This window comes from Lepidochelys kempii, chromosome 17 (genome assembly GCF_965140285.1).
Source record: "Lepidochelys kempii isolate rLepKem1 chromosome 17, rLepKem1.hap1, whole genome shotgun sequence".
NCBI classification, from domain to species: domain Eukaryota; kingdom Metazoa; phylum Chordata; order Testudines; family Cheloniidae; genus Lepidochelys; species Lepidochelys kempii.
This window is the reverse complement of record NC_136396.1, coordinates 22,863,366-22,884,125: the sequence shown is the minus strand read 5'-3', so window position 1 is coordinate 22,884,125 and position 20,760 is coordinate 22,863,366.

Sequence of the window (20,760 nt, the reverse complement as noted above, 5' to 3'; positions counted from 1 at the left end):
TCTGTCATTTGCAAACTTTATCAGTGATGATTTTACGTTTACTTCCAGCTCATATAAAGAATATAAATATTCTCTATGTCATTGGTACCTACAGATATCACTATTACTGGATCCTCCCCAGCACTGCTCATAAGTCTGTCTAGATGTCTGAAGAGGTCCACAACCTTTGCACCAGTAGGCAATTCACCGGGCGGTTCTCCTAATCATTACAAATCCAACTATCTATAGTTCTAATAACTAAATCCCACATTACTACTACCTAACTCTTCCTAATAACGGGGTCCCCTGCCTTGGATGGGTAGCCTCAGTGTGAGAGGATACCATGACATCATCTGGAAGGAGGGTCCCAACTATGGGATAGTTTCCTCCTGCTCCAGCTTGATGTTCTCCTCAACTCTCATTGCTTATGAACCCTTGACGGTAGGCCTTCCCCTGATCTGGAACTGAGAACCACGAATTCCCACCCAAACCATCTAACATCCTATGTATGAGGACGGGGTTGACAATCTGGCACTGTCTTTTGATTCAGCTCTTGGTCATCAATAAAGAGCCATAAATTGCCATCCTTCTTCCACACACAGAAAACAGGTGAAGAGTAGGGAAAGCTCGACCTAATGATCCATCCATAGTTAGTAGGCCCTGCAAATAGTCTTTTACCTCCTGGTAGAGGGAATAGCAGACTGCTAGATAACCCTTCTGTACTGGTTGGGAGTCATGGAGCTTTATGTGCGTTTTTAAATTCTCAACCTGGCCTATGTCATGACATCCTTTGCAAAAGTCCTTGACTCATCTTGTAGCATGGATTACATAGCCTCCTGCATCTCCTTGCTAAGGTGATCAAAATTAACATGTGGTATCCAGCCTAATGCATTACAAGGATGTGAATTCCCAGGCTTTTTGATTTCACCTGGTGTCATTATCACAAGGAGAAACTGGGAATGGGCGACATGGGATGGATCACTTGATGATTACCCATTCTATTTATTCCTTCTGAAGCACGTGGCATTGGCCACTATCGGAATACAGGATACTGGGCTCAATGAACCATTGGTCTGGCCCAGAAGGTCTGTCTCTTTTCTGGATTAGAAAGAAGGCCCTGAGTCAGTTTTAACTCAGGCTTTTTAACCAAAATTCCTAGTTTTGTGTGTTGGTCCCTGGAGAATCCAGTCTGAACCAGTATGTGTGAGCCTCTCTCTCTGGAGTTGTTACAACCTGAGTGAATATGCCTAACTACCCCCAACTAGGCAGGTAGTTCCTAGAGGACTATGGTCCCCCTGCACCATGGAAATACTTACAGTTCCTCAATAGTGCATAAACACTGGCATTTTTAATACAAGTTGTTGACCTATGACCCTGTTTCATGTATTCTCTAGCTTGTTGTAAATAGAATGATGCTATTGTGATATAATATTGACAGATAATAATATATAATATCATATTGGGATATAATATTGATCCCCTTCTCTACAATGTTGCTTCTCCTGGTCTGCAAGTGACTGGGCTTCCAAGCAGTTTGTCTTTCTCCAGCTGCAGCTTCTCCTTCTCTACCTGTTGGCTTTTTCACAACTGGGGCCGAAGAAGTATATTTGGTTTGAGTGAAGGCTGGTTGCTGCCTCTGTCCAGTTCTTCCCTGCTTCCCTCTAAGGAGCTCTCTCCACTCTGGGTATCCCTTACAGTCCGAGACAATCATTTCTTTTCTGGTCCTTAGAGTATAGCAGGTTATCCAGCTATGTCTTGGTCAAATTCTGACAAAGGGGTAGCTCTCCAGTTATGAGAGACAAGGCGAGTGAATTAATATCTTTGATTGTCCTAGGATCAACACAGCCACAACAACACTGTCTCTCTCTCTGAATTCCAAGCAGCTTATATCTTATCTTTCCTGTCTTTCTCTTTTCACTATTCTTTTTCCCAAAAAGATTGAGACTGTTTCTCTTTGTTTTTTACTTCTGCAATACTTGCTTTCACTATTATTGGCACTTACTGGAAATTCACTACTGTCCTTAGATCCCATGTGTGCTGCACCCATATATCTCACATTTGGAGGATTAACTACACCTCTGCCCCATTTGGGGCCACGCTCTGCTCCATATTTAACCTACCAATTCTGAAACCTTTGGGGATTTTCAAGGGTTATCAGGCTTATCCTGGAAACCCAGCTGCAGATTGATAGAGACAATTCAAGAGTTAAATACTAAACAGTAGATGAGCCATTCAGTAATAGTGACCAGAACTGCAGTTCAACAAATAGGTTCAGTATCCAAAAACTCTCCCAATTTCACTAAACTTTGCAAAGGGATAGTTGAATAAAATGAAGAAGCTGCTCAGAAAAGGCCTAAGGTCAAAAAGTAAAGGAAGTAAGAGCCTTACATTTTACAGACACAATAAAAAAGTCTCATGCAAACAGAAAAGAAATGAGGAAGGCAAAAGAAAACCAGTGAATAACAAGCTTGGTTCAAAAGGTTATCTGAGCCAAACAAAAATTGCGTGAAATTTGGAAATCTAACCTCAGTGAAGTCAATAAACAGCAGTTCATGGGAGGTGTAAGCTGGATTCAGAAGAGCAGATAGCTAAAACCTAGCAACCAACCCACAAGAGATTCTTTTACCAAGGCCTTGTACACTTACATCAGCATAAGTTATCTCACTCAGGGGTGTGAATATATCACCCCCCTGAGCGACATAAGTTATATCACCCTAAATGCCGGTGTGGACAACGTTATGTTGGCGAGAGAGCTTCCGTCTCTAGCGGAGGTGGTTTTATTACGCTGTTGACATACAGCGTCTTCACCAGACACTCTACAGCAGCGCAGCTGCATCAGTGCATCTGAACTGCTGGAGTGCTTCTAGTGTAGACTATTCCTATATCAGAAACTGGGGCTTCAATCAATCTGTGAATCATCAGGGGCTAAAGGGAGCAATTAAGAATGATAAGGACTTCTTAAGAAGATAAAGTGCAGCTACTCAAAGGTGTTTAGCTGCGGCGCCTAACTCCCATTGAAATCAAAGGCGCTACACACCTTAATACTTTTTAGGATCTGGGCCTAAATGCTTTCTTTGCATCAGTCGTCACCACAGAGGATGTTAGGGAAATACCCATCGCTGACCCGCTCTCTTCTTTATATTATAAATATAAAAATGGGGGGCCATCAGAAATTGAGGTGTCAGAAGAGAGCATTGAATAAACTAAAGTGTCATCTGCGAACTTGCTGAGAGTACAATTCATGCCATCATTCAGATCATTAATAAAGATGTTGAACAAAACTGGTCCAGAACCCAACCCCTGGGGCACTCCACTTGATACCAGCTGCCAACTAGACATCGAGCCATTGATCACTACCCTTTCAGCATGACAATCTAGCCAGCTTTCTATCCACTTCATCCATACTTCTTTAACTTGCTGGCAAGAATACTGGGGGAGACCATATCAAAAGCTTTGCTAAAGTCAAGATATATCAAATCCATCGTTTTCCCCATATCCACAGAGCCAGTTATCTCATCATAGAAGGCAATCAGGTTGGTATGGCATAGCTTGCCCTTGGTGAATCTATGTTGACTGTTCCCGATCACCTTCCTCAGCTCCAAGTGCTTCAAAATGGAATCCATGAGAACCTGCTCCATGATTTTTCCCAGGACTAACGTGAGGCTGACCAGTGTGCAGTTCCCCGGGTTCTCTTTCTTCCCTTTTTAAAATATGGGCACTATATTTGTCTTTTTCCAATCATCCAGAATCTCCCACAATCACCACGAATTCTCAGAGATAATGGCCATTGTCTCTGCAATCACATCAGCCAACGTCCTCAGCACCGATGGATGCATTAGATCTGGACCCATGGACTTGTGTACGTCCAGCTTTCTAAATCGTCCATAACCTTTTCTTTCACCACTGAGGGCTGCTCACTTCCTCCCCATACTGTGTTGCCCAGTGCAGCAGTCTGGGAGCTGACCTTGTCTGTGAAGACCATGGCAAAAAAAGCATTGAGTACTTCAGCTTTTTCCACATCATCTGTCACTCTGTTGCCTCTCCCATTCACTAAGGGTCCCACACATTCCCTGACCACCTTCTTGTTGCTAACATATCTGTAGAAACCCTTCTTGTTACCCTTCACATCCCTTTCTAGCTGCAACTTCAATCGTGCCTTGGCCTTCCTGATTACACCCCTGAATGCTCTAGCAATATTTTTATACTCCTCCCTCATCATCTGTCCAAATTTCCACTTCTTGTAAACTTCCTTTTTGAGTTTAAGCTTACCAAAGATTTCACTTCGCCTGCCATATTTGCTATTCTTTCTGCATATCGGATGGTTTATTCCTGCGCGCTCAATAAGGACTTCTTTAAAATACAGCCAGCTGTCCTGGACTCCTTTCCCCCTCATATTAACCTCCCAGGGGATCCTGCCCATCAGTTCCCTAAGGGAGTGTCAATCTCCTTTTCCGAAGTCCAGGGTCCGTATTTTCCTACTCTCCTTTCTTCCTTTTGTCAGGATCCTGAACTCAAACATCTCATGGTCACTGCTGCCTAGGTTACCACCCACTTCTACTTCCCCTACCAATTCTTCTCTGTTTGTAAGCAGCAGATCAAGAGGAGCACTTTGTTCCTCCAGCACTTGTACCAGATAGTTGTCCTCTCTCCAAAAACTTCATGGATTGTCTATGCACTGCTGTATTGCTCTCCCAGCAGATGTCAGGATGATTGAAGTCCCTAGTTAGAACTAGGGCCTGTGATCTGGAAACTTCAGTTAGTTGTCCGAAGAAAGCCTCGTCTACCTCATCCTTCTGATCCTGTGGTCTATAGCACATGCCCACCAAAACATCACCTTTGTTGCTTTCGCCTCTAAACTTAACCCAAAGACTTTCAACAGGTTTTTCTCCAGTTTCATACTCCTTCCTGAACAGTTCATACCCATCTGTCATAACCATAGGGGTAGCCTAAATTCCTCCTTACCTGTAAGGGCTTAAGAAGCTCAAGTAACCTGGTTGGCACCTGACCAAAGGAACCAATGGGGACAAAATATACTTTCAAATCTGGTGGGAGGGAAAGGTTTTCTTTTGGCTTCTTTGTTTCTGTGGCTGTTGGCTCTTGGGACTAAGAGGGACCGGACATCAATCCATGTTCTCCAAATCTTTCTAAACAAGTCTCTCATATTTCAAACTTGTAAGTAACAGCCAGGCAAGGCATATTAGTTTATCTTTGTTTTCTCAACTTGTGAATTTTCCCTTTGCTAGAGGGAGGTTTATCCCTGTTTTGTTGTAACTTTGAAACTAAGGCTAGAGGGGGTTCCTCTGTGCTCTTTGAATTTTCTGCTACTCTGTAGGTTAACTACCAGCCCAAGTTTACAGAATTGATTCTTTTACCTTTTTCTCTTTAAATAAAATCCTTCTTTTTAAGAACCTGACTGATTTTTCCGTTGTTCTAAGACCCAGGGGTTTGGGTCTATAGTCCCTTTGTAACCAATTGGTGAGGATATATGCTCAAGCCTTTCCCAGGAAAGAGGGTGTAGGCTTGGGGGACTATTTTGGGGGAATGGGACTCCAAGTGGTCCTTTCCTGATTGTTAAATCACTTGGTGGTGGCAGCGATCGCAAGGCAAGAAAGGAATCTGTGCCTTGGGGAAGTTTTAACCTAAGCTGGTAAGAATAACCTTAGGGGGTCTTTCATGCGGGTTCCCACATCTGTACCCCAGAGTTCAGAGTGGGGAAGGAGCCCTGACACCATCCATGACAGTGCTCCAGTCATGTGAACTGCCCCACCAAGTTTCTGATATTCCAATCACATCATAGTTCCTTGATTGTGCCAGGACTTCCAATTCTTCCTGCTTGTTTCCCAGGCTTCTTGCGTTTGTGCACATGCACCTAAGATAGCTAGCCGTTTGCCCTGCTTTCTCAGTATGAATCAGGAGGCTTCCCCTCTTGTACCCTCATATTCACTTAAAATCTCTCTCTTTATAGGTAATAAACTTGTTTTATTGTTTTATCTACTCCAATGTGTTTAAATTTGAGTGTCTGGGTGCGCTATTTAAAAAATAATAAGCTGGCCTATTATTCCCTTAAAGGAATAATGGAATAAATATATATGTGCTGTCCAGGAGAGGGCTGGACATACATTTCTGGGGGAAGATCCAGGACTGCAGGTGTTTTTGGGGGGTCATCCTGAAATATAACCCAGGCTGATGAGAGCCAGGGTGTAGCTGGCAGGTCTCAGTTACACACAGACACTCAGGGTGTGGCTTGCATACTTGTAGGTTGTTTGTGAGTGTCCCAGAGGGGAAGCTAATACAGCAAGGTATTGTAAGGCACCCAACATTGCAGGGCAGGGGTGACACAGCCCCCCACTAATCTGGAGTGTACCCCTGGTATGTCCCTCTGTAATCTTACATTTTACTGGTACAGTGTTATCTCTCAGTCAACAAGTCATGACAGCCTGTTTCAGGCCTGAGACCTTCTATGGTCAGGCTACATATCTTACAGACCTACCGTCTGTAGGCCTAGCATTACAGCCTCATCTTACTTATATACTCTTCAATGATACCTACTCCTTAGTCCCACGCCCCTGTGGTGGGAGCCTGCTTATATTTTACTACTTAAACTTACAACTCAAATCTAAGGATCTTGAAAAAGTGTGCAGAGAAGAGCCACAAAAATAGTTTGAGGTCTGGAAAAATATTTTCCAGTTGGTCTACACTTGAAAGTGTTCCTAGAATACCTGTGTTGATCATGGCTGTGATTCTTTGTCAACATACTTACTCCTCGTAAAGCCCTAGAGTAAACACAGTTATAAAGGTATAAAGGTGCCGTATAGTTTATTTTACTTCCTCAACTGGAACAAGCACTTTCATACCAATATAATTGTGTCTAAAGAATCATAGAATCATAGAATCATAGAATATCAGGGTTGGAAGGGACCCCAGAAGGTCATCTAGTCCAACCCCCTGCTCGAAGCAGGACCAATTCCCAGTTAAATCATCCCAGCCAGGGCTTTGTCAAGCCTGACCTTAAAAACCTCTAAGGAAGGAGATTCTACCACCTCCCTAGGTAACGCATTCCAGTGTTTCACCACCCTCTTAGTGAAAAAGTTTTTCCTAATATCCAATCTAAACCTCCCCCACTGCAACTTGAGACCATTACTCCTCGTTCTGTCATCTGCTACCATTGAGAACAGTCTAGAGCCATCCTCTTTGGAACCCCCTTTCAGGTAGTTGAAAGCAGCTATCAAATCCCCCCTCATTCTTCTCTTCTGCAGGCTAAAGAATCCCAGTTCCCTCAGCCTCTCCTCATAACTCATGTGTTCCAGACCCCTAATCATTTTTGTTGCCCTTCGCTGGACTCTCTCCAATTTATCCACATCCTTCTTGTAGTGTGGGGCCCAAAACTGGACACGGTACTCCAGATGAGGCCTCACCAATGTCGAATAGAGGGGAACGATCACGTCCCTCGATCTGCTTGCTATGCCCCTACTTATACATCCCAAAATGCCATTGGCCTTCTTGGCAACAAGGGCACACTGCTGACTCATATCCAGCTTCTCGTCCACTGTCACCCCTAGGTCCTTTTCCGCAGAACTGCTGCCTAGCCATTCGGTCCCTAGTCTGTAGCTGTGCATTGGGTTCTTCCGTCCTAAGTGCAGGACCCTGCACTTATCCTTATTCAACCTCATCAGATTTCTTTTGGCCCAATCCTCCAATTTGTCTAGGTCCTTCTGTATCCTATCCCTCCCCTCCAGCGTATCTACCTCTCCTCCCAGTTTAGTATCATCCGCAAATTTGCTGAGAGTGCAATCCACACCATCCTCCAGATCATTTATGAAGATATTGAACAAAGCCGGCCCCAGGACCGACCCTTGGGGCACTCCACTTGATACCGGCTGCCAACTAGACATGGAGCCATTGATCACTACCCGTTGAGCCCGACAATCTAGCCAGCTTTCTACCCACCTTATAGTGCATTCATCCAGCCCATACTTCCTTAACCTTAAAAGAAATGTAGGAAAAACAGAGACAATCAGGGGATAACCTGCACTCCCCTCAGACAGGGGGAGACAGTCAGGGGATCAGTCACACTTGCCTCAGGCAGGGGGAGACAGGCAGGGGATCGCCCGCACTCTGTCAGGCACAGCTGTCCTCCTCTCAGCCTCTCTCTGATTGGCTTAGTCAGCCTTCCTTCCCCCAGGGTTCACCCAATCACAAAGCTCAACCCCCTTGGCAAGGTGAGTACACTGCAGTCTTCCTCATCTCTCATCTACCCAGCAACAAGCTCAGGTCTCTTTTTCGTCAGACCCATTAACGTGGGTTAGACTTCCCCCGACTTTGTAAATTTTGATATCCCGACAAACTGAATTCATACATACACCAAGCACGTGTAGGAGAAAGAAAAAGGATGGCGCACTGTGCCTGGTGCAAGCTCTGAGGCTTGAACCAGAGTCTGTGAACCAGAGTTAGGTCGTGTATTAAAGTAGCTATTTACAAGATCACTGTATGACCTTGGCAAAGGTACTGCTAACATTGCTAAGACACCAGCACTTCTAAGAAGCAACAGTTTCTGGGTACAGAATAACAGAACATACTCCAAAAGATTAGCCCAGGGCTATCCTGTCCTAACACCAGATAAGAGGGTTTGACAGAAGTAACGAATATGGATGTTGTGCCCAAGACACGTGGAGCATGATACAAGGGAAGGTAAAAAGAAGATGTCATGAAACACATAAAGTGGCAAGAGAGTTGTTTGTCTCATTCTATAAATATTGGAGTGCCTCATCGTAACCTTTTGTGCATCCCTCGGGGACAGCAGGAATTCTCGCTGCTGACTGAGCCATTCCTTGCCACTGGACACTTATGTGTTAGTGTACCTGTAACCATAGAGCCAGGGCACTAGTGTCTTGAGAGCAATAAATGTGGCGGAGTCCCTTTGTCACCGAACCATGCGGGTGGTCATTCTTGTAAGGTCTTCTGGACCAACTATCTGAACAGGGCTGGGACAGCATACGGAGAGAGCACACAACGCACCTAGCTTACAACAGTACACAGCTCTTTGTAAAAGCAGCAGGTCTGTGGTTCTGCACTGGCTCGGTTCTTGGCTTCCCTGGCCTTCTGGTATGCCTATCATAGTTCCTTGGCATTCACACAGCACTACTGTTGGTAGTATCAAAAAGCTTTGCTAAAGTCAAGGAACAACAAGTCCACTGCTTTCCCTTCATCCACAGAGCCAGTTATCTCATCATAGAAGGCAATTAGATTAGTCGGGCATGACTTGCCCTTGGTGAATCCATGCTGACTGTTCCTGATCACTTTCCTCTCCTCTAAGTGCTTCAGAATTGATTCCTTGAGGACCTGCTCCATGATTTTTCCAGGGACTGAGGTGAGGCTGACTGGCCTGTAGTTTCCAGGATCCTCCTTCTTCCCTTTTTAAAGATGGGCACTACATTAGCCTTTTTCCAGTCGTCCGGGACTTCCCCGGATCGCATGAGTTTTCAAAGATAATGGACAATGGCTCCGCAATCACATCCGCCAACTCCTTTATCACACTCGGATGCAGCGCATCTGGCCCCATGGACTTGTGCACATCCAGCTTTTCTAAATAGTCCCGAACCACTTCATTCTCCACAGCGGGCTGGTCAACTCCTCCCCATGCTGTGCTGCCCAGTGCAGTAGTCTGGGAGCTGACCAGTAGTCTGGAGTACTGTGTCCAGTTTTGGGCCCCACACAACAAGAAGGATGTGGAAAAATTGGAAAGAGTCCAGCAGAGGGTAACAAAAATGATTAGGGGGCTGGAGCACATGATTTATGAGGAGAGGCTGAGGGAACTGGGGTTATTTAGTCTGCAGAAGAGAAGAATGTGGGGGGATTTGATAGCTGCTTTCAACTACCTGAAAGGGGGTTCCAAAGAGGGTGGATCTAGACTGTGCTCAGTGGTAGCAGATGACAGATCAAGGAGTAATGGTCTCAAGTTGCAGTTGGGGAGGTTTAGGCTAGATATTAGGAAAAACTTTTTCACTAGGAGGGTGGTGAAGCACTGGAATGGGTTACCTAAGGTGGTGGTGGAATCTCCTTCTGTCATAAATATAAAGGGAAGGGTAAACCCCTTTGAAATCCCTCCTGGCCAGGGGAAAGCTCCTCTCACCTGTAAAGGGTTAAGAAGCTAAAGGTAACCTCGCTGGCACCTGACCAAAATGACCAATGAGGAGACAAGATACTTTCAAAAGCTGGGAGGAAGGCGAGAAACAAAGGGTCTCTGTCTGTCTATATGCTGGTTTCTGCCGGGGATAGACCAGGAATGGAGTCTTAGAACTTTTAGTAAGTAATCTAGCTAGGTATGTGTTAGATTATGATTTCTTTAAATGGCTGAGAAAAGAATTGTGCTGAATAGAATAACTATTTCTGTCTGTGTATCTTTTTTGTAACTTAAGGTTTTGCCTAGAGGGGTTCTCTATGTTTTTGAATCTAATTACCCTGTAAGATATCTACCATCCTGATTTTACAGGGGGGATTTCTTTATTTCTATTTACTTCTATTTTTATTAAAAGTCTTCTTGTAAGAAAACTGAATGCTTTTTCATTGTTCTCAGATCCAAGGGTTTGGGTCTGTGGTCACCTATTCAAATTGGTGAGGCTTTTTATCCAACATTTCCCAGGAAAGGGGGGGTGCAAGTGTTGGGAGGATTGTTCATTGTTCTTAAGATCCAAGCGTCTGGGTCTATAGTCACCTAGGCAAATTGGTGAGGCTTTTTACCAAACCTTGTCCAGGAAGTGGGGTGCAAGGTTTTGGGAAGTATTTTGGGGGGAAAGATGCGTCCAAACAGCTCTTCCCCAGTAACCAGTATTAGTTTGGTGGTGGTAGCAGCCAATCTAAGGACAAAGGGTGGAACATTTTGTACCTTGGGGAAGTTTTGACCTAAGCTGGTAAAGATAAGCTTAGGAGGTTTTTCATGCAGGTCCCCACATCTGTACCCTAGAGTTCAGAGTGGGGGAGGAACCTTGACACCTTCCTTTGAGGTTTTTAAGGTCAGACTTGACAAAGCCCTGGCTGGGATGATTTAGTTGGGGATTGATTCTGCTTTGAGGAGGGGGTTGGACTAGATGACCTCCTGAGGTCTCAGACATTCTATGATTCCCTCTGGAAGGGTTATTTTTAGAGTCCCGAGTTTCCTATTCCCTGACCTATCTTACCAGTTTAGTGAAAGTTGGGGGATTCCCCTTTCTGTCCTCTAATCACAACTAGAACAGCATCAATCCAGCATGTCTGGCACCCTTTAACACTTGCTATAGTCTAAGATGATCCAAATGACTTCCTCCAACTCCTTGTTATAGTGGGACGTCTGCAGGAGTCCTTCCATCTGTGCCAGATCATAAAATCATAGAATATCAGGGCTGGAAGGGACCTCAGGAGATCATCTAGTCCAACCCCCTGCTCAAAGCAGGACCAATCCCCAATTTTTGCACCAGATCCCTAAATGGCCCCCTCAAGGATTGAACTCACAAGCCTGGGTTTAGCAGGCCAATGCTCAAACTACTGAGGTATCCCTCCCTCTACATGCCTAGTGGGTTGGTCTGGAATGTTAATATAACATCCTCTTCACTTTCCGTGCTTCCAGCCATGCCCTCCATGGTTGAGAGGCATTTAGCAGCAGTTGTCTCCAGGTTACTGGCCCTGAGGGATCTAAAAAATTCAGGAGCAGGCTCTTGCAGACTTTCCATGAGCTTATTTCTTTTTTCCCTTCCTAGTCCATTCCTAGTCCATATCAACAGCATGATCCAACCAGGCCTCAGATTCTTCCTCATGCACAGAGGTGGGTGTAATGTTGCACTCCATATGTTTTATGGAAGTATGCTTATGACTGAATATGATGTAACTGGAATATGCTTTATGCAAAAGGTCTCCTGTAAAGTATCATAACAAAGTTTATAACCCACTGAATATATTCCTCCCATTTGTATGCATGTATCTTTCTTGTATCTGAAACTAGAAATATGAAGTATAACGCTGAGGTCCTATTGTAATTATGCAAAGTGTAGGCCATTAATGGTGGTTGTCAAGGTTCCTTCCCCACTCTGAATTCTAGAGTACAAATGTGAGGACCTGCATGAAAGACCCCCTAAGCTTATTCTTAACAGCTTAGGTTAAAACTTTCTCAAGGTACAAACTTTGCCTTGTCCTTGAACCCTATGCTGCCACCACCAACCATGTTAAACCAAGAACAGGGAAAAAGCCCACTTGGAGACATCTTCCCCCCAAAATATCCCCCCCAAGCCCTACACCCCTTTTCCTGGGGAAGGCTTGATAAAAATCCTCACCAATTTGTACCGGTGAACACAGACCCAAACCCTTGGATCTTAAGAACAATGAAAAATCAATCAGGATCTTAAAAGAAGAATTTTAATTAAAGAAAAAGTAAAAGAATCACCTCTGTAAAATCAGGATAGTAAATACCTTATAGGGTAATCAGATTCAAAACATAGAGAATCCCTCTAGGCAAAACCTTAAGTTACAAAAAGACACAAAAACAGGAATATACATTCCATTCAGCACAACCTATTTTACCAGCCATTTAAGCAAAAGGAAATCTAATGCATTTCTAGCTAGATTACTTACTAACAAGTTCTAATACTCCATTCCTGTTCTGTTCCAGGGAAAAAGCATCTCACACACACAGACAGACCCTTTATTCCCCCACCCCCAGCTTTGAAAGTATCTTGTCTCTTCATTGGTCATTTTGGTCAGGTGCCAGCGAGGTTATCTTAGCTTCTTAACCCTTTACAGATGAAAGGGTTTTGCCTCTGGCCAGGAGGGATTTTATAGTTCTGTATACAGAAAGGTGGTTACCCTTCCCTTTATATTTATGACAGTGGTTTAGAATCTTGATGGCTCCCATCAACTAGGACAATTGGTTGTAAATGGTTTATTTATCTGCAAGTCTTCCTGTGTATGTGTGGGCCAACCCAGGAAGAATGGAGACTAGGGGTTTTACAGGGACATGTGACCATGTCACATGATATTGGAATCCATCTTAATCCTTGTACTTTTCCATTAATGAGGTGGGGACAAGCACAGACACAAGTTTCGTGCCTTGTGCCAAAGCTATAAAAGAGGGTGGAACAGGACAAAAGTGGAAGCCAGTCATGATAAAACTCCTGCTTACCACCTGAGATGCCTGCTGCAACTAACAAGGACTGTACCAGGGGAAAGGATTGGGCCCAGACTAGGAAGGAGTCTTGTCTGTGAAAGTGGCTTATTGGAGCATCTCTGAGGGTGAGATATTACCTGTAATCAGTTTCTTAAAGTATTAGGCTTAGACTTGCGTGTTCTTGCTTTATTTTGCTTGTTGACTTACTTTGTTCTGTTTGTTAATACTTGAAACCACTTAAATCCTACTTATTATAGTTAATAAAATCACTTTTGTTTATTAATAAACCCAGAGTAAGTGATTAATACCTGGGTGGGGGCAAACAGCTGAGCATATCTCTCTATCAGTGTTATAAAGGGCGGACAATTTATTAATTTACCCTGTATAAGCTTTATACAGAGTAAAACAGATTTATTTGGGGTTTGGATTCCATTGGGAACTGGGTGTCTGGGTGCTGGAAGCAGGTAACCTGCTGAGGTGTTTTCAGTTAAGTCTGCAGCTTTGGGAGCATCGTCCAGATCCTGGGTCTGTGTTGCAGCAGGCTAGAATGTCTGGCTCAACAAGGCAGGGTTCTGGAGTCCCAAGCTGGCAGGGAAAACAGGTTCAGAAATCATTTCAGCACATCAGGTGACAGTCCCAAGGTGATCTCTGTGACTGAACCCATCACAGTAGGTTTTATCCCTGAAAAAGTTCTTAGTCTCTGATAACTGCCAGTTCTTGCTTCCAGGCCTACCAATTGTCCCATGGTCTGGGTAATGGCCTTCAGGAACTAAACTTCTGTCAGAGGGTGGGAAGATGGGGCGGGACTATACAATGCCCTTAAATCTTCTTCCCTATTTCCCATTCTCTGGTGCAAGTGTTGAATTTCTCCTTGAAAATCAGATGACTCATCCTGTGAAGAAGGGGGCATAATGGGCACTGGGTGTTAGCCGACGGCCAAGGATGTTTGGTGAGGTGCCAGCTATGCCCGTTTATACCATCCGTGACTTTAACCACTAGGACGCACTGTCCCTTCGCGGCGGGCAGCCCGGGCTAGGCTGACGGATGCCCCAAGGTCCTAACCACCCATGACTTTAACTGCTAGAGCTCAGAGCTCCTTCGCAGCGGGCAGTCAACACTGACTGACAGGTGCCCCAATGGCAGCACTAAGAGCCTCTCCACACCCATGACTTTAACTGCTAGAGCTCAGAGCTCCTTAGCAGCGGGCAGCCAGGATTGACTGACAGGTGCCCCAAGAGTTTGCCCCGTGGAGGCGGCACAACTCAACGCTAGGCTCTTAGTACTCTCACCTAATGGCCAGGCTTTAGAGCCAAAACGGCTGAGGTTCTTTAATTGTGTTGGCTGCTTTACAGTAAACCAGAGAAAACAAGTCAGGCTTATGCACAAATGGTTACCAAAATTTATTAAGCTAGGTTCTAATCATGTGGTTACAAAATTGCTAGTGCCTACTTATTTAAATGTAGAGATGTTACACACACAAACAAGTTACAAAACTGAAGCCACAATCCCAAAGAAAGAAAACAAAGTATAGAGCTCTATTTCAAAATATGTGTACACTAAAGATAGGAGATCAGGTGTGGGTGCTTCTTACCCTCCTTGCATCTCTCGATTCCAGCGGTGCCAAGCCAGGATCGGTCACTCAATTCCGTGGAAAGACGAATAAGGGACAAGGCGTAGGGACCCTCTTAGCTGCAGAAGCCTTGGGAGGCTGTCACTTATCTGACCAGCAGATAGATAGTGAAAAGCACTCCAAAATCATGGTGCTGTAGGTCCCCTACTTATACCTCTGTACTCCTTTATTCTCTTTCTCCTTTCTTATGCCAAATTGAGGCTGGTCTGTCGGGGTGACGCCAGCTTTCGCAAGAGTAGTTTACACTTGCAAGGGAGAGAAACAATAAGTGTCGACGACTGGACATTTCTTTTATCAGGGTAAATATTTTCCCACCTAGGATGTTGGGGTGTGTGCATCACGCTATTTAGTAGGGGCTAAGAGCCATGTCTGTCACAGGGCCTCTGCCTGCTGTGAGCTTAATCGTATCTGTTCCCAGAGGCACATTGTAGCAGCACACCTGTGCTTTCACAGCTTCAAAGGCTGTGCTGGAATATATGTTAAGTGCCCTGTTCCGGCTTCCTCCTGTGTTTCCAGCAATGCTGGTCTGAGGGGGGGGGGGCTGTCTGGCTACACTGGGCCAACAGTTTGTAGAGTCCACTGCCTCCCCTCTTCAGCCACAATGATTTCACAAGGTATCATCTGCACATCACACTCATGGACCCAGAACATAAGGCATACCATTTCTGTTCTTTCTCCTGATCGGTTCTGCCATGAAAAGTACCATTTCCAAAGGCCCTTACTGTAGCCAAAGCCTATTCAATTTGTGCTCTGGAGGTACTCTTACTAAAGCCTGCCACCACCACTGCCTGTTGTGGGTCTACTTAATCCCCTTCACACCAGTCTAGGACCGGTCTTCTATCCATGCAGACTAACATAGGGGTTAATAGGGAGGAGTTTTTTCTTTTCAAAATCCAGGGGTGCCTCCAAGAATCTAAGGGGGTTTCACAGGTTGACATACTTCTAAGAACAACTAGTCATCAGTAGGAACCCTTACCCAATGTCCCTCTGGTTTGGCTGCAGTGAGTTTCAATTTCTTGGGTTCTTAGTTACAAACTGGTGGTGCCTTCACCTGACTATTTCAGGGAGACAGGAACCCTACCATACATGCCTATGTGATTTCAATGATCCCTGACCCAGTACTTACTCCTATGACTAGCCTGATACCTTGTACATATTCTCTTCTGAAACCTCTGTAATGGATAAACCAACAACAAATGTACACTTTATTTACAAGGAGAGATTGCCTGTGCTCCCTCAGGCAAGGGAGACAGTCAGAGAATCTCCCGCGCTCTCCTCAGGCAGGGGAGACAGTCAGGGGATGGCCCGTGCTCCCCTCAGACAGGAGGAGACAGTCAGGGGATCGCCCACACTCCCCTCCTCTCCTCCCCCCTCCAATTGGCTTAGCACACTTCCATCCCCCAGCATTCACCCAACCCATAAGGCTCAACACCCGTGGTGAGGTGAGCACACTGCAGTATTCCCCCTTCTCTTAGCTACCCGGCAACAAGCTTGACTCCCTTTTTCCTCAGACTCATTAACATGGGTTACACTATCTTTGCCTTCTCAGTCCTATACCACTGGTTGCTGTGGTTCAGTATAGTTAATACAACCTTATAAAACTAAATTCAATTCCCAAATCCTTTTCTTTAATTAAGCAATCAAAATTAAAAGAACCCTAAGCCAGATTGAATGGGTAATCAGTTGCTTAATTAAGGTTTGTTCTATGCCCTGTCTTTCTTACAAGAGGTTTAGTTACTGGTAACCTCTGGCACACACTGTTGATAGCCCTGGAGAGAAAGCAAAGCACAGGGGCTGTGCTTGAGTCAGATCCACTGGAATCAACACAGTGAAGTGCCTGGGTACTACAAGCCTACACCCCTGGTCACTAGGAAGAGCAATGTGGGTCCCTGCCCAGAGAGCCATGATATCTAAATGCCTAAGAGGACATTCCTTGAGCATACCATGCTGGAGGGTCACAGGGGCAGTTACCCTGAAACTGTGACACCTGGTAGGAGGGGAGGGGAAATGGGGCACCCAGAACCCTTGGTGGGAGGAAGGGGGATTGGAGGACATGGAGGGAAGTGAGAATGGGGGTGCACACATGGGCACAGCGCTGCTTGCATGGTGGCGGGGAGAAGGGTGGACCCTAGTATACGAGGAGGAATGAGGGGACACACAAAATCCCTGGCAGGGGGGAGACTGGGGGAAGTTGCAGGGAGTCCCTGAAATAGAAGGGGATGGGAGGGTGACACACAGTGAGCTTGCGAGGGGGAACAGAAGGATGCAAGTAGCCCCTGGGATATGCAACGAGCACAGCCTGCACAAACTATGGCACAATGACATTAATGCTTCTCTGTCTTTACTGGAAATACCTTGCCTGATGCATCCTAGAGTTACATTTGCCTTTATTATCGCTGCATCATATGTGTGGCTCATAGTCATCTTGCAATGAACTAATATACCCAGGTCTTTCTCCTCCTCTGTCATATCCAACTGATAAGACCCCACTTTATAGTCCATGGGGCCGGATACGCTGCATCCAAGAGTGCTAAAGGAGTTGGCGAATGTGATTGCAGAGCCATTCGCCATTATCTTTGAAAACTCATGGTGATCCGGGGAAGTCCCGGACGACTGGAAAAAGGATCATGTAGTGCCCATCTTTCAAAAAGGGAAGGAGGAGGATCCTGGAAACTATAGGCCAGTCAGCCTCACCTCAGTCCCTGGAAAAATCATGGAGCAGGTCCTCAAGGAATCAATTCTGAAGCACTTAGAGGAGAGGAAAGTGATCAGGAACAGTCAGCATGGATTCACCAAGGGCAAGTCATGCCTGACTAATCTAATTGTTATCTCATCGTAGAAAGCTGGCTCTATGGATGAGGGGAAAGCAGTGGACATAGAATCATAGAATATCAGGGTTGGAAGGGACCCCAGAAGGTCATCTAGTCCAATCCCCTGCTCAAAGCAGGACCAATTCCCAGTTAAATCATCCCAGCCAGGGCTTTGTCAAGCCTGACCTTAAAAACCTCTAAGGAAGGAGATTCTACCACCTCCCTAGGTAACGCATTCCAGTGTTTCACCACCCTCTTAGTGAAAAAGTTTTTCCTACTATCCAATCTAAACCTCCCCCACTGCAACTTGAGACCATTACTCCTCGTTCTGTCATCTACTACCATTGAGAACAGTCTAGAGCCATCCTCTTTGGAACCCCCTTTCAGGGAGTTGAAAGCAGCTATCAAATCCCCCCTCATTCTTCTCTTCTGCAGACTAAACAATCCCAGCTCCCTCAGCCTCTCCTCATAACTCATGCGTTCCAGTCCCCTGATCATTTTTGTTGCCCTTCGCTGGACTCTCTCCAATTTATCCACATCCTTCTTGAAGTGTGGGGCCCAAAACTGGACACAGTACTCCAGATGAGGCCTCACCAATGTCGAATAGAGGGGAACGATCACGTCCCTCGATCTGCTCGCTATGCCCCTACTTATACATCCCAAAATGCCATTGGCCTTCTTGGCAACAAGGGCACACTGCTGACTCATATCCAGCTTCTCGTCCACTGTCACCCCTAGGTCCTTTTCCGCAGAACTGCTGCCTAGCCATTCGGTCCCTAGTCTGTAGCTGTGCATTGGGTTCTTCCGTCCTAAGTGCAGGACCCTGCACTTATCCTTATTCAACCTCATCAGATTCCTTTTGGCCCAATCCTCCAATTTGTCTAGGTCCTTCTGTATCCTATCCCTCCCCTCCAGCATATCTACCACTCCTCCCAGTTTAGTATCATCCGCAAATTTGCTGAGAGTGCAATCCACACCATCCTCCAGATCATTTATGAAGATATTGAATAAAACCGGCCCCAGGACCGACCCTTGGGGTACTCCACTTGATACCGGCTGCCAACTAGACATGGAGCCATTGATCACTACCCGTTGAGCCCGACAATCTAGCCAGCTTTCTACCCACCTTATAGTGCATTCATCCAGCCCATACTTCCTTAACTTGCTGACAAGAATACTGTGGGAGACAGTGTCAAAAGCTTTGCTAAAGTCAAGAAACAATACATCCACTGCTTTCCCTTCATCCACAGAACCAGTAATCTCATCATAGAAGGCGATTAGATTAGTCAGGCATGACCTTCCCTTGGTGAATCCATGCTGGCTGTTCCTGATCACTTTCCTCTCATGCAAGTGCTTCAGGATTGATTCTTTGAGGACCTGCTCCATGATTTTTCATGTTGTTCCTTGACTTTAGAAAAGCTTTTGACACGGTCTCCCATAGTATTCTTTCCAGTAAGTTAAAGAAGTATGGGCTGGATGAATGAACTATAAGGTGGGTAGAAAGCTGGCTAGATTGTCGGGCTCAACGGGTAGTGATCAATGGCTCCATGTCTAGTTGGCAGCTGGTATCAAGTGGAGTGCCCCAAGGGTCGGTCCTCGGGCTGATTTTGTTCAATATCTTCATTAATGATCTGGAGGATGGTGTAGATTGCACCCTCAGTAAGTTTGCAGATGACACTAAACTGGGAGGACAGGTAGATACTCTGGAGGGTAGGGGTAGGATACAGAGGGCCCTAGACAAATTAGAGGATTGGGCCAAAAGAAATCTGATGAGGTTCAACAAGGACAAGTGCAGAGTCCTGCACTTAGGATGGAAGAATCCCAGGCACCGCTACAGACTAGGGACCGAATGGCTCGGCAGCAGTTCTGCAGAAAAGGACCTAGGGGTTACAGTGGACGAGAAGCTGGATATGAGTCAACAGTGTGCCCTTGTTGCCAAGAAGGCAATGGCATTTTGGGATGTATAAGTAGGGGCATTGCCAGCAGATCAAGGGACGTGATCGTTCCCCTCTATTTGACATTGGTGAGGCCTAATCTAGAGTACTGTGTCCAGTTTTGGGCCCCACATTACAAGAAGGATGTGGAAAAATTGGAAAGCGTCCAGCAGAGGGCAACAAAAATGATCAGGGGACTGGAACACATGACTTATGAGGAGAGGCTGAGGGAACTGGGATTGTTTAGTCTGCGGGAGAGAAGAATGAGGGGGGATTTGATAGCTGCTTTCAACTACCTGAAAGGGGGTTCCAAAGAGGATGGATCTAGACTGTTCTCAGTGGTAGCAGATGACAGAACGAGGAGTAATGGTCTCAAATTGTAGTGGGGGAAGTTTAGGTTGGATATTAGGAAAAACCTTTTCACTAGGAGGGTGGTGAAACACTGGAATGCGTTACCTAGGGAGGTGGTGGAATCTTCTTCCTTAGAAGTTTTTAAGGTCAGGCTTGACAAAGACCTGGCTGGGATGATTTAGTTGGGGATTGGTCCTGCTTTGAGCAGGGGGTTGGACTAGATGACCTCCTGAGGTCCCTTCCAACCCTGATATTCTATGATTCTATAGCAGAAATTCTTGTTACTAGTCCCTGAATGCATGACCCTTCACTTTGTACTATCAACTTTTCAACCCATTTCTATTACTCCAGTCCTCTAGGTCATTCAATTCTTCCTGTATAATACAAGAATCCTTCTCTACATTGACAATATCTCCTAAATTTGTTGCTATCAGCAAGTTTCATTAGCTCACTCCTACTTTTTGAAAATATAATGGTCCCAAGACTGATCTTTGAGAAGCTCCATTATTAACCTTCCTCCAGTTCTCCCTTCAGTACAGCCTGTTGCGATCTCCTGTTGGACAGTTCACTATCCACCTTCTAGTTCTTGTATTAATCTCCATATTCTCCAACTACTCACATGTGCTACTATATCAGATGCCTCATTGAAGTTCAGATAGATTAGATCTGCTGAATTTCCCTTGTCTAAGAAATCATAGAACCATAGAATATCAGGGTTGGAAGGGACCTCAGGAGGTCATCTAGTCCAACCCCCTGCTCAAAAGCAGGACCCATACCCAATTAAATCATCCCAGCCAGGGCTTTGTCAAGCCTGACCTTAAAAACTTCTAAGGAAGGAGATTCCACCACCTCCCTGGGCAACGCATTCCAGTGTTTCACCACCCTCCTAGTGAAAAAGTTTTTCCTAATATCCAACCTAAACCTCTC